This window comes from Otolemur garnettii, unplaced genomic scaffold (assembly GCF_000181295.1).
Source record: "Otolemur garnettii isolate 467f Iridium unplaced genomic scaffold, OtoGar3 scaffold00061, whole genome shotgun sequence".
In the NCBI taxonomy this organism is placed as follows: domain Eukaryota; kingdom Metazoa; phylum Chordata; class Mammalia; order Primates; family Galagidae; genus Otolemur; species Otolemur garnettii.
This window is the reverse complement of record NW_003852456.1, coordinates 1,488,222-1,503,412: the sequence shown is the minus strand read 5'-3', so window position 1 is coordinate 1,503,412 and position 15,191 is coordinate 1,488,222.

Genomic DNA, 15,191 nt, shown 5'->3' with positions numbered 1-15,191 from the left:
TGATACCAGTATAAAAACAGACCACCTGGGGTCGGGGAGTGGTGGTTCATGCCTGCAATCCCAGCATTTGAGAGGCCAAAGCAGGAGGATCTCTTCAGGCCAAGGAGTTCAAGGCCAGCCTGGGCAACTCTACCAAAAAAATAAAATAAAATAATTAGCCGGGCATGGTGGTGGGCACCTGTAGTCCCAGCCAGTTGGGATGCTGAGGTAGGAGGATTTCTTGAGCCCAGGAGTTCCAGGTTATAGTAAAGCTGTAATTGATAACAAAACTGCACTCCAGCTTGAGTGACAGACTAAGATCCTGTCTCTAAACAACAAACAAACAAATAAAACAATTCCACTTAGAATCAGAATTGGCAGGTGAGAGGCCATTTGAGTAAGTCCTGGGCCTTGCCTTCTGCTCTAGAGTGGTCTCACCTGCTGACCTGCTAAGATTAGCCACAGTTTGAGGCACTGCAGAGTTATATATCAGGGTCTGTATGTTCCTTGGTGATCTTTGGGAGGTGAGTTTAGAACCCAGGAAAATAATAGTGAATTTATGACCAAGTTCCAAAGTAGAAAGGGGCACAAACCTGAAAGAAATTGAGGAAAGCTTTCTTTAAGTTCTATGGGTTTGAATAGACAGAGAAGATGGGTGTGCTGCTGACACAGACAGTGACAGGGTCACCACAGCACAGGGAGGCATCTGTCAGTGTACTAGTCAAGAGGGACCTGCCTTCCAGCTAAAGGTGGGACATGACCTCATTATATTATGAATGAACTTGCTGCTGCCCCAAAACCTTACTGGACACAAGCACTAAATAAATACATTCATTCCTTTTTTTCGAATATAATCTTGAGAGAATGTGTTGCAATCAAAGACATTTATCCATTTGAACACTGCCTATTGTACTGGAAGGATGATAATGTGGAATGCAAACAACCACACAAAGATCCCCACCCCAACAGTCGTTAGGAATTTTCCTGAACACTGAAGCCACAGAGACTAGGCAAAGATTTGATCAGCTGCTGCTTCTTTAGGGCAGCTTTGAATATGAGCCATGAGCAACTCCCCAGCAGGGCCCCATCCTTATCCTGAACCCAGAGAAGGGCCTCAGTCCATCTGACCTAAGTAGGAGCCGTGTCCTTCTAGGGCAGCCTCCACGAGCTTGTCAGAGGGCCTGGCCTTCCTTCCACCAGTGAGAGTCTCTTCCCTTGACACCTTCTTGGGGACAATGACATTCTGGGCCCATCAACCTCACCTCTGTTACTCATGTTGATTGATGGGTAAGTGATTTCCCTCCTGAGAGTGAGTACTAGGTGCTTGCTACACACACACACACACACACACACACCCCTCTACATGAGATGACAAATGTTAGTTTGCTTGAGGTAGTAACTACCTCACTGTGTGCATATATCAGAACATCTCGTGTAGCTTAAATATACACAATTTAGAAAAAGTTGACTTCCACTAGAAAGAAGAGAAAAATTCCTATTTAAGGTAAAAATATTAAAAACACCAATCACCAGGCTGGGCTGGGTGCCTCATGCCTGTAATCCACGTACTCCGGAAGGCCAAGACAAATGGATTGCTTGAGCTCAGGAGTTCGAGACCACCCTGAGCAAGAGTGAGACCCTATCTCTACTAAAAATAGAAAAACTACTCGGGCATGGTGTTGGGTGCCTGGAGTCCCAGCTACTCAGGAGGCTGAGGCAGGAGGATTCCTTGAGCCCAGGAGTTTGAGGCTGCTGTGAGGTACGATGATATCATGGCACTCTACCCAGGGTGACAGGGTGGGACTCCGTCTCAAAAACAAACAAAATCACCAATCACCAAAACAGGAGCATCATTTCAAAATGTATTTAAGGTCCTTACTTGCAGGTGAGGCAACACTTCAAATTTGACAACAACGTGCAACTGTGCTAAGTCTTTGATAGGCAGGAGATGACAGATCCTCGGAGTGGATTACTGGTTCTTTTTTCTATATTTCCCCCTTATCATAAAACTGCTATACAGCACCCATAAACATTAAAAAGAATCAAAGGAAAAGTCATTAGACATTTTGAGAATTTCATTTTAGCCTTTGAGATAATTGGATAATGGCTAGGGCTTAGAAAAACCAAGCTCACATTTATCGCCCTTTCTATAGAGACCTGAATTTGTAAGGTACATTTGGTCTGGTGACATTTTCGTTCAAATGTGTCACACATTCTCTTTCTTAACATCTGGCACCATTTGAAATTGTAGCCTTTTACACATCCACACTTTGTAACAGCACAGTGACAAATGTGCTAATTACCTAAGTGTTCATACATCTGCAGAGATTTTCTTGGAAAAAAAATAATTGCCATTCTTTTCAAGTGGCTCATTCTCTTTGTAGTAGAGGCAGTGACCTGCCAGTGAGGAAATTAAGTTCTGACAAATAACTCTTTCCTTCAGTGGGCACACTAATTGAAATTGAACCTAATACCTTGGATGAAGAGCAATCAAGACACACAGAATGTCAGGCTACAAAAGAAAAAGGGCAGCTCACGTTGACCTTCAAAGCAATATTGACCAGATCAGGGAGATTGAGTTAGTGTGGAGATTACAGCTACAGGGGAGGCTGACGACATTTAAAAAAGGCTGGAGGTGGCAGGTAGGGGGTGGCATCATTTTCCATGAGACCCGATGGGTCTAAAACTTACATTTAAGCAAGTCACTGCAAATTAAGTCAAAAGTAAAGTGGGGTTCTCAAAGATGACCCAATACTTGTCTAGGCTTTTTCATGGAAATAAACTGAGAGGAAGAGAAAGGAAGGCGAGATTTTTCACTGTTCTCTACAGGAGAGCTTCCTTGCATAGACATCAACCCTCTGATTTGGGTGTTCTGGGAGGAGCCCATAGCATCACAACACGTACCCAGAACCTCTGAGTCCATTTTTGCCACCCCTGGCCATAAAATTATTGCTTTCTACATAGGCCATGACATGGAAAAGGCAGGGGTAAAAATCATCCTAGAAGTATCACACTGCTACATCAATGATAAGCAATCCTAGGAGGTGCCCATCAAAGTTTTATTATTGTAGTTCTAGAAATTTTTTTTTGAGACAGAGATTCACCCCATTACTCGGGGTAGAGTGCCATGGTGTCATCATAGCTCATAGCAACACAAATTCTTGGGCTGAAGGGACCTCCTCCTGCCTCAGCCTCCTGAGTAATGGGGACTATAGGTGTCTGCCACAACACCCAGCTTTCTGCTTTTAGTAGAAACGGGGTCTCGCCCTTCTTAAGGCTGGTCTCAAACTCCTGAGCTCAAGCAATCCATCCACCTTAGACTCCCAAAACGTTAGGATTACAGGCATGAGCCACCATGCCCGGCTGTAGTTCTAGAATTTTATATTATAGGCAATACTTGAAAATAAATAATCCATATATCTAGAAGTTCTTCCCAAAGAGGAGCAAAATGAATCCACAAGATGCTAATGCTGGGATTGCTGTGAAAAAATAAAAACAATTTAAAAGTAGCAAATAGCTAAATAATTAAGTTATGATAAATCCATAATATGAAATATTTATGTAGCTCTTTAAAATGGAATTTTGGGGTGGGGGGGAAGAATCGTGCACTTAAATTGAAAACAAAAGAATAATTCAGAAGATCAAAGAAACAAAAAGTTGGTTTTCTGAAAAGATCAATGAAATTGATAAACCTGTGGCTAACCTAACCAGAAACAGAAAAGTAAAATCTCTAATATCATCAATAAGAAATGATAAGGGAGAAATTAAACAGACACATCAGAAATCTAAAAAAATCCTCAATGATTACTACAAAAACTCAATTCTCAGAAATATGAAAATCTGGAGGAAATGAACCAATACCTGGAAGCACGCCACCTTCCTAGACTCACTCAGAAAGAATTAGAAATCCTGAATAGACATATATCAAGCACTAAAATAGCATCAATTATATGAAATCTACCAAAGAATTCTAGGACCAGATGGCTTCACATCAGAACTCTACCAAACCTTTTAAAAGAGAAACTAGTACCTATATTACATAACCTTTTCCAAAACATAGAAAAAGGAGTATTTCCCAAGACATTCTATGAAGCAAATATCACCCTGGTCCCCAAGCCAGGTAAAGACCCAACAAAGAAAGAAAACTACAGACCAGTATCATTAAGGAATGTCAATGCAAAAATATTCAAGAAGATCCTAGCAAACAGAATTCAAAAACACATCAAAAAAAATCATAACTCACAATCAAGTTGGTTTTATCCCAGGGTTACAAGGTTGGTTCAACATATGTAAATCTATAAATATAATGCATTACATAAATAAAAAACAAAGAGCATATGATTCTCTAAATTGATGCATAAAAAGTTTTTGATAATATCTAGAATCCTTTCATGATCAGAACACTTAAGAAAATAGGCTTAGAAGGGTCATTTCTTAAACTGATAGAGGCCATATACAATAGACCCAAAGCCAAAATCATATTGAATGAAGTAAAATTGAAAAATTTTCCACTCAGAACTGGAAGTGGCAAGGATGACCACTGTCTCCACTCCTATTCAACATAGTAATGGAAGTCTTAGCCATTGCAATCAGGCAAGAGAAGACGATCAAAGGTATCCAAATGGGGTCAGAGGAGATCAAACTCTCACTCTTCATGGATGATATGATCCTATACCTGGAAAATCCCAGGGACTCAACTACAAAACTCTTAGAAGTGATCAAGGAATATAGCAGTGTCTCAGGATACTAAATCAATACTTATAAATCAGTAGGTTTTATATATGCCAATAATAGTCAAGCTAAAAATATAGTCAAGGACTCTATTTCTTTTGCAGTCGTGACATGAAAGATCTATAAAGAGAATTATGAAACTCTGAGAAAGGAAATAGCTGAAGATGTTAACAAATGGAAAAACATTTAGTGTTCATTTCTCTTCATAGCTGGGAAGAGTCAACTTTCTTACTAAATTATGTTATAAAAAGCAATTTACAGATTTCATGCAATCCCTACTGAAGCACCATTGTCATACTTTAAAGAAATTTTTTTGAAAAAAAATAGTACTTCAATTTATATGAAATCAGAAAAAACCTTGAATAGCCAATACATTACTTAGAAATAAAAACAAATCAGGAGGTATTGCATTACCAGACTTTAGGTTGTACTATAAATCTATAGTGATCAAAAGAGCTTGATATTGGCACAAAAATAGAAAGGTAGATTTATGGAACAGAATAGAGAACCAAGAAATGAACCCAGCCACTTATCATCATTGGATCTTTGACATTGGATCAATAACATTCACTGGGGGAAAGATTTCCTATTTAACAAATGGTGCTGGGGAAACTGGCTAGTGACCTATAGAATACCGAAACTGGTCCCTCACCTTTCACCTCACCTATTCTCACTAGATAAAAGATTTAACTTAAGACATGAAACTATAAAAATACTAGAAGAGCATGCAGGGAAAATACTTGAAGAAATTGGCCTGGAAGAATATTTTATGAGGACCCCTCAGGCAATTGAAACAACTCCAAAAATATATTAATGGGACCTGGTCAAACTAAAAAGCTTCTGCACAGCCAAGAGCACAGTAAGTAAAGCAAATAGCTTTCAGAACGGGAGAAGATTTTTGCAGGTTATGCTTCTGACAAAGGTCTGTTAACTAGAATCCTCAGAGAACTCAAGCTAATCAATAAGAAAAGAACAAATAACCCCATTTCTATGTGGGAAAGAGACTTGAACAGAAACTTCTCTGAAGAAGACAGGCACATGGCCTACAAACACATGAAAAAATGCTTGTCATCTTTAATCATCAGAGAAATGCAAATCAAAACTACTTAGAGATATCATCTAACTCCAGTTAAATTAGCCCACATTAACAGAATCCTAAAACTACAGATGCTGGTGTAGATGCAGAGAGAAGGGAACACATCTATACTGTTGGTGGGAATGCCAGCTAATATGGTCTTTTTGGAAAGAACTTTGGAGAATACTCAAGGAACTAAAAGTAGACCCATCATTTGATCCTGCAATTCCTCCACTAGGTACATACTCAGATGATCAAAAATCATTTTACCATAAAGATGTTTGCACCTGAATATTTAATGCAGCCCAATTAATAACTGCCAAGTCATAGAAGCAGCCCAAATGCCCATCTTTTATACCTGTATGGAGCTGGAACATATTCTTCTTAGTAAAGTATCTCAAGAATGGAAAAAAATTTTCCAATGTACTCAATACTACTATGAAATCGATATAGAATCATCTACATATTCCTACAAATTGTAAAACATAACTATAGTCCAGAAAGGAAAGAAGAGGGAGGAGAAGATTGGCTGGGAGGAGGGAGGGTATTTGGAGGGACCTCACCTAATGTGCATAATGCAATGGTACATTTCAAAACTATTAAGAATAGAGTATAAATGTCTTACAACAACAAATATGTAAGCAAGATGGTGGTTATGTTAATCAGTTCAATGTAAGCATTCCACATTGTCTATCAAATCAGTACACTGTGCCCCATAAATGCATCAATGTACACAGCTATGATTTAACAAAGGAAAAAAAAGTAAAAAAAAAAAATAAACTGAGAAAAGCAAGGCGCCAACTTAGATACAAGATACCAATTTTGTAAACCATACTTAGTACACTCAAAATAAAGTCAGATTATATACACAAAGTCATAATGAATTTTTTTTGGATGATAGGATTATAATCCTGTACTTTTTCAAAGTGTTTACTTTTCTACACCAAAAACTAAAAATGTGATAATTTACAGAGTTTGCAGTGTTTGTTTTGTTTGTTTTTTTAGAGACCACCTGTGATATTTTGCGTTTTTTAATTTTAATATTCATCTCTTATGTTTTTTTTAATTTGGGGTTCATTGAGGGTACTAAAATTAGGTTACACTGCTTGTGTTTGTTAGGTAAAGTCCCTTTTATAATTGTGTTCTATCTCCAGGAGGTATGCCATACACTGTGACCCCACCACATCCCCCTCCCACCTCCCCTCTCTCTGCTCCCTCGTTTCCCTGACCCCGCCTTGAATTGATTTGAGTTTTTCTCTCATGAGGGTATGTATTAGATACGGTGACCAGACGTCCCGCTTTTGGCAGGACCTTCCTGATTTTTAACAATTTGTCCCGTATCCTGTGCATTTTAAAAAAGTCCCGATTTTTGGAAAGAATGCAGGACAAGCTGGGGAACATGGGAGAACAGGAAAGGAATATATAGTTTTCTGCTGCCATGTGGCTATTTCACCAGGATATGAGTTTTATATTATTTTTGTTAATTTTATAATGTTAAACTTTAATAATAATAATTGTTGAGAACTGCTTATCAAAGTTTGCATTGTTGTCAAGCCCCGCCCCTCAGCCCCGTTCTCTGCCGCCCCCCCTCCCCCAATCAATGGTGTCCCGCTTTACCAATGTTAAAATCTGGTCACCTTAGTATTAGATCACCTACTGGCTTCATATTAGAATTGAGCTCATGGAATTCTTGCTTCTCCATTCCTGTGATGCTTTGCTAAGAAAAATGTGTTCAAACTCAAACCGGGATGAATAGTATTCTAAGGTATACATATATCACAGTTTGTTAATCCATTCCTGGATTGGTGGGGATTTAGGTTGTTTCTACATTTTGGCAATTGTAAACTGAGCTGCAATAAACAGTCTAATGCAAATATCCATTTGATAAAATGATTTTTTTTTCTTCTGGGTAGATGCTTAGTAATGTGATTGCAGGATCAAATGGGAGGTCTAATTTGAGTTCTTTCAGGATTCTCCATACTTCCTTCCAATGAGTTTGCAGTCCCACCAGCAGTGTAAAAGTGTTCCCTTCTCTCCACAACCATGCCAGCATCTTCAGCTTTGAGACTTTGTGATGTAGAATATTGTCACTGGGGTTAGGTAATATTACAGGGTGGTTTTGATTTGGATTTCTCTGACAATTAGGGATGATGAGAAATTTTTCACGTTTGTTAGCCATTCATCTGTCATCATCAGAAGAGGTTCTGTTCATATCTCTTGCCCAGTGGTAGATGGGATTATTTATTCTTTTTTTGTTGATTGAGTTCTCTACAAATTCTAATTATTAACCCTTTGTCAGATTCATACCCTACAAATATCTTTTCCTGTTCTGAAGTTTGTCTTTTTGCTTTATTTGTTGTGTCCTTAGCTGTGCAGAGGCTTATTTAAGTTTCATTTATTAATTTTTGTTGTGATGGCTGCTTAAGTCTTTGTCATAAAATCTTTCCCCAGTCCAACATCATCAAGAATTTTCCCCACACTTTCTTCTAAGATTTTTATCATTCATGTCATAGATTTAAATCTTTTATCTATCTTGAGTCAATTTTTGTAAGGGGTGAAAGTGTGGGTAGAGTTTCAGTCTTTTACATGTGGCTATCCATTTCTCCCAGCACCATTTGTTGAACAGGGATTCTTTTCCTCACTGTATGCTTTTGTTTGGTTTATCAAAGGTCAGATGGCAAGAAGAGACTGGTTTCATCTTTTGGTTTTCTATTCTGTTCCATATGTCTATGTCTCTATTTTTGTGCCAGTACTATGCTGTTTTAATTACTATGGACTTGTGATATAGGCTAGAGTCTGGTAGGGTGATGCCTCTGGCTTTGTTTCTATTACTTAGAATAGCTTTAGCTATATGCGATCTTTTCCTGGTTCTGTACAAAATGAAGTATTATTTCTTCAAAATATGATGTTGGCATTTTAATGGGGATTGCACTGAATGTGTAGATTGCTTTGGGTAGAATAGACATTTTGACAATGTTGAGTCTTCTGAGCCAAAAGGATGGTATGTTCTTCCCTTTGTTAATGTGTTCTGCAATTCCTTTTCTTAGGGTTTCATAATTTTGTTTGTAAAGATCCTTGACCTCTTTTGTTAGGTATATTCCTAAGTATTTCACTGTCTTTAAAGCTACTGTGAAGAGAGTTTTGTTCTTGATTTGCTTTTCAACTTGGCTGTTAATGGTGTATACAAAAGCTACTAATTTGTAAACATTGATTTTATACCCTGAGATGTTATGGTATTTCCTGATCACTTCCAGGAGTTTTGTGGTTGGAGTCTCTGGGGTTATCTAAGTATGAGATCATATCATTAGCAAAGAGCGAGAGTTTGGTTTCCTGCGCACCCATTTGAATGCCCTTTATATCCTTCTCTTGTCTGATCGCATTAGCTTGAACTTCCAGCATGATGTTTAATAATAGTGGTGAAGGTGGACATCCTTGTCTGGTTCCAGTTCTAAGTGGAAAAGTTTTCAGTTTTACTCTATTCAGTATGATGTTAGCTGAGGGTTTGTCATAGATGGCTTTAATTAGCTTAAGAAATGTGCCATCTATGCCTGTTTTCTTAAGTGTTCTTGTTAGAAAAGGATGCTAAATTCTGCAAAATGCTTTTTCTGCATCTATTGAGAGGATCATAGGGTCTTTGTTTTTGCTTCTATTGATATGGTCTATTACACTTATGGATTTGTGTATGTTAAAGCAACCTTTCATCCCTTGGATGAAGCCTACATGATCATGATGTAAGATTTTTTTTAAATGTGTAGCTGCAATCTATTGGCTAAGATTTTGTTGAGTATTTTTGCAGCAATATTCATTAGTGAAATTAGTCTGTAGTTCTCCTTTTTAGTTGGGTTCTTTCCTGGTTTTGGAATCAGGGTGATGTTTGCTTCATAGAATATGTTAGGTAAGGTCCCTTCTTTCTCAGTGTTTTGGAATAGATTCTGCAGTGTGGGAATAAGCTCTTCTTTGAAGGTGTGACAGAATTTTGATGTGAAGCCATTTGGTCATAGGCTTTTTTGGCTGGAAGCTTTTCTATTTTTTCTGCAATCTCAGTGCTTGATATTGGTCTGTTCAAGAGATCTCTTTCTTTCTGGTTAAGTCTAAGGAGATCTTGTGATTCCAAGTATTGGTCCATTTCCTCTACACTGTCAAATTTTAGGGCATAGAGTTTTTGATAGTAGTCAGAAATCTCTTGTATCTCTGTTGTATCAGTTGTTATTTCCTACTTTACATTTCTGATTGAGGTTATTAAAGATTTTACTTTGCTATTTATGGTTAATCTGGCTAATGGTTTACCAATTTTATTTATCTTTTTGAAGAATCAACTGTTTAATTTTCTGAATAATTTATTTTCAATTTTAATTATTTCTGATTGAATTTTGGTTATCTCTTTTCTCCTGTTAGGTTTGGGATTGGATTGCTCTTCCTTTTCCATTTCCTTAAGATGATTCATTGATCCTTGATGTGCTCTCTTTCTGTTTTATAGGCATGTGATGTGATAAATTTCCCACTCAGGACTGCTTTTGCAGTGTCCCACAGGTTTTAGTAGCTTGTGTCTTCATTATTGTTATGTTCAAGAACATTAATGATTTCCTCTATTAGCTCTTCCTTGACACGACTGTCATTCAGCATAAGGTTGTTTAGTTTTCATGCCTTTGTGTGGAGATGAAAGTTTTTGTTAGAATTGAGTTCTACCTTTATTGCGCTGTGGTCTGAGAAGATACAAGGTATAATTTCAATTCTTTTGATTTTGTTGAGGTTTGATTTGTGTCCTAAAATATCTATTTTGGAGAATATTCCATGGGCTGATGAGAAGAATATATGTTCCTTAGCTTTGAAATCATACGTTCTGTATATGTCTATTAATCATAGTTGTTCTAGAGTCACATTTAAGTCCCTTGTATCTTCGTTTAGTTTCTGATTAGAGGATTTGTCCAGCTCTGTAAGAGGAGTGTTAAAGTCCCCTACTATTATGGTATTATAGGATATCATATTGCTCAGACTAATTAAGGTCTGTCTCATAAATCTGGGAGCATTTAAGTTGGGTGCATGACATTTAGAATTGAAATGTCTTCTTGTTGTACTGTCCCCTTGATGAACATGAAGTGTCCATCTTTGTCTTTTTTGACTTTAGTTGCTTTAAATCCACTTGTATCTGAAAATAAGATTGTAAACTCTCCTTTCTTCTGATTTCTGTTTGCCTGAAAAATTGTTTTCCATCCCTTAATGTTGAATCTTAATTTGTCTTTCTTTTCCATCCTGAATCTTAATTTGTCCTTCAAGGCTAGGTGCTTCCTGCATGTAGGATATGAATGGCATTTGCTTATTTATCCAATCAGCTAGCCTATGCCTCTTCAGTGGGGAATTCAAACCATTAACGTTTACTGAGAGAATTGATAAGTGTGGTGGAGTTCCATTTATCTTATTTTGTGGAAGTCCATAGCTTAGTTTTATCTTTTGCGTCATTGTGGAAGCTGAGTTTTGTCTTTTGGTTTCTGAGTGTTTAGTTTGCTGGTGGTCCATTGTGATGGTCGGTGTGTAGAATAGGTCTAGGTATTTCCTATAGAGCTGTCTTTGTGGCAAGCTTCCTTAATGTTTTCATATCAGCAAAAGATTTGATTTCTCCATCAATTTTAAAGCTTAGCTTAGAAGGATATGGAATTCTAGGCTAAAAATTGTTTTGTTTAAGTAGGTTAAAGGTAGACGACCATTCTCTTCTGGCTTGAAAAGTTTCATTGGCGAAGTCTGTGGTCAGCCTGATGGATTTGCCCCTGTAGGTCAATTGGTACTTATTCCTGGAAGCTTGCAGAATTTTCTCTTTCATCTTGACTTTGGACAGGTTCATGACAATGTATCTTGGAGAAGCTCTGTTTGAGTTGAGATGACCTGGAGCTTGAAATCCCAAGGAGTCTCAGAATCCTGGTGATACTTGGAAAATTTTCATTTATGATATCCTCTAGCAGGGCTTCCATTCCTCTGGAGCATTCTTATTCCTCTTCTGGGATACCTATAATTCATATGTTTGAACACTTCATGAAGTCCCATAATTCTCTCAGTGAACATTCTGCTTTCTCCCTCTTTCTATCTTTCTCCCTCTTTCTATCTTTCTCTTTAACTGCCTGGGTTAGCACAAGAGTTTTATCCTCTACCTCAGATTCTTTCTTCTGTATGGTTTAATGTTATTGATACTTTCTACTGCATCTTTAAGTTTCCTAATTGCTTCAATTCCTTAAGCTCCACTATATCCTTTCTATATTCTTCATATTGTTGATCTCAATTATTTGATTCTGCTTTTGGATTTCCTTATGGTTATTTTCCACTTTCTCAGCAATTTCCTTCATTGTTTTTATCATCCATGTTTTAAATTCCCTGTCATTTCTAACATCTTTATAGGTGGAACCCTCTGCAATAGCTACCTCATGATCCCTTGGGGAGGGGTGCTCTGTTTTATTTTCATGTTGCCGGGATTTTCCTACTGTTTCTTCCTCCTGAGTGTTTAAAGTCTGCCTCCTTGCCCTACTTTTTCTTTTCACTTCCTCCTGCTAAGTTACCATGTCTTTTACCTAAGATGTTGAAGTATCCTTTTGATAGAGGATCAAAAAGAAGAGTGAAGAGCAAGAAGGGAGAGAAGATAAAAAAAAGAAAAGAAAAATGCAAGGGGAGAGTAAAAGGAAGATGGACAAAAAGAGAGGAACAGAAAGAAACAGGAGTAATAATAGTGGTGTATAGTAGGGTACTTTGACCCACACCCATAAATCCCAACCTCTAGGGGACCGGGTTGGGTGGGTCCTTTGAGGTCAGTAGCTGTTTCCAGCCTGACACAAGACCCCATCTCCACCAAATAGATAAGAAAAACAAAAATATTTTAAATCAAAACAAACAAAAAACCTTAAGGGGTAAAATTGGGGGGAAAAAAGAATAACAGGCAGAAAAACTAGCAAAAATAAAGGTCTTTCTTATTATTAAAGAAAGAAACAATGAAAAATTATAATTACAAGAGGAAAAAGAAGAAAGAAAAATCCAGGGGGGAAAAGTTGAAAAAAAATTTTTAAAGGAATAAAAACTCTCTCTCAATATATCTTGCTGCAGATAGTTAGCCTGGGCAATAGGTGATCTTCTAGGTGGCAGTGGTTCTCAACTTGTGGGTCACGACCCACAGGAACTGTATTAAAAGGCTGTGGCATTAGGAAGGTTGAGAACCACTGTTCTAGGGTATGAGATGCTAATCACAACACAGTGGTATAAGATGGAGACTGGAGGCCTCTGTTTTGCTGAGATGTGGTACTATCCTCTTGACTTCTTTCCCGCAAAATCCCACAGGGTTGGGAGCCTGAAGCTCTCCTCAGACTGCTTAATATACACATCTCAACCATCCCACATCATGTCCCCTGGCTACACAGTGGTTCTCCTAGGAAAGCATGTGTCACTCATATCTTCCCAGGAGTAGCTGCCCTGTTTATCAGGCATGCCAGAATTGGCCTCATACTAGGACCCCGAGGCCTGAGCCTGCAAAGCAGCCTTCCTACAATGGCTATGCTTGGCCTGCAGCTGAACAATGAAACCTAAGCTCCCTCAGTGGCTCAGTACTGGCCCCTGGGTGCTGTTCAAAATAAATCACTCCTTGCTGGCCCAAGCTCTCCCAAGGTAACTCAACCAAGTGGCCAGGTCCAAAAAAATCCTACAGGGCAGGACTTCTCTGTCTGTAAACTGTCACTGCCACCACATTGGCCAGCCTCTGCCAGGCATGAAAGTACTTGCCCTTGTGCCGTTGTCCATCACTTCTGTTTTTCTCTTAGTGTCCTGAAGTCTCCTCCCTGTGCCCCTAAAGGGATGTTTTGGGGCAGAGCCCACAAGCCAGAGACCTGGAGTCTTTTCTCCCCAATCTTACCATGCGTGGCTACAAAGAAGCTGTCCCTAGTCCACCAGTTTTTAAGTGGTAGATTGACTATATTCCAGAAGAAAAGGGGTGTGAACATTTGGTTTCTACCTCATATGCTTGTAAATTATATGTTTGGGAACATAATATGGATGTCCTTTAAAAAATTAAATTATATAAAACATTGCAAAAGATTTTTTTTTTTTGAGACAGAGTTTTACTCTGTTACACTGGGTCATAGCTTACAGCAACCTCAAACTCCTGGGCGATCTTCCTGCTTTAGCCTCCTGAGTAGCTGCCATTAGAGGTGCCACCTCGTCTGGCTAGTTTTTGTATTTTTAGTGGAGATGGGCTCTTGTCTAGGCTGGTTTCAAACTCCTGAGCTCAAGAGACCCTTTTGCCTCAGCCTCCCAGGGTGCTGGGATTATAGGCATGAACCACCATGCCTAACTCTCCCTTTCATGAAAAATGAAAATTCCCTCTCTTGAAAATTAATCAATAAAATTAAAAACAAAACAAAAACATGAATTTTGTATTCATGCTGTCAGACCTTACATTTAACAACAGGCAAAGAGAAAGCAGCAGGAATGTTTTCCTAACCCAGACCTAGAAGACTATATACAACTATATGGCATAACTCCAGTCCTCTTAATTGGCCAGCTTTAAAATCAAAGCAATAATATTTCCCAGGCTGAAATTAGAGCGACTCTTCAAAGAAAAGACCTACCAAAATCAACAAAGCAAGCTGACTGTCACACCATGTCACAGGAAGTCCAGTAGTTTACAAGTACCACTCACGGCTTCCAATGAGGTAGAGTGCCTCATCAGGCATGAGTTCAAGCAAGAGGAAAGCTTTCAAAGTGAAAATGAGACAGAGGCCTACAAAAAGCAATATTGGGGGGTGGGGTGGGGGGGAGGAAACTCAGAGGAAAACTAGGGAAAATTGGAAAGATTTTTTTTTAAAACGTATTAGAAAAAAATAAGATACTAGGGAGCCAAGTGACAGGAGCAAATGACTAAATATTACATAAAAGGAACAACAACCAGAACAGGACCAAACCCTTAAAAATTAAAAATGATAGCAGAAACAAAAGTTTTAGCAGAAGGAATGAAAGGTAAAAGGGAATGAATCTTAGGAAGTGGACAAAAAACCAAAGATGAACAATAGGAGTTCCATCAAAAAATGAGAGGATCAAGTTAGCAAGACAAAATAGCCCATAATTATGAGTCTAAGAGAGAAATGAGAGGTCAGAGGGGAAGAAATGACCAAAGTAACCTAAGAACATTCCGCCAAATGTGGGTTTCCATAGTGAAAGCTAAGTAGCAATGCAATGGGAAAAATCCACATCAAGATTCATGCCAAGAAACCTCACAGTGTTGGAGAAAAAGAATGTCCCCTAAAGAAAATTTACAGAAGATTTTTGTATTGGGCAAGTGATTAGGTCACGAATAATAACCAGGGAATATCAATGACATTGGACTTTTCAATGGCAATATTGGAAGCTAAAACATGAGTAGTTAAGTGACTTCAAAATCATG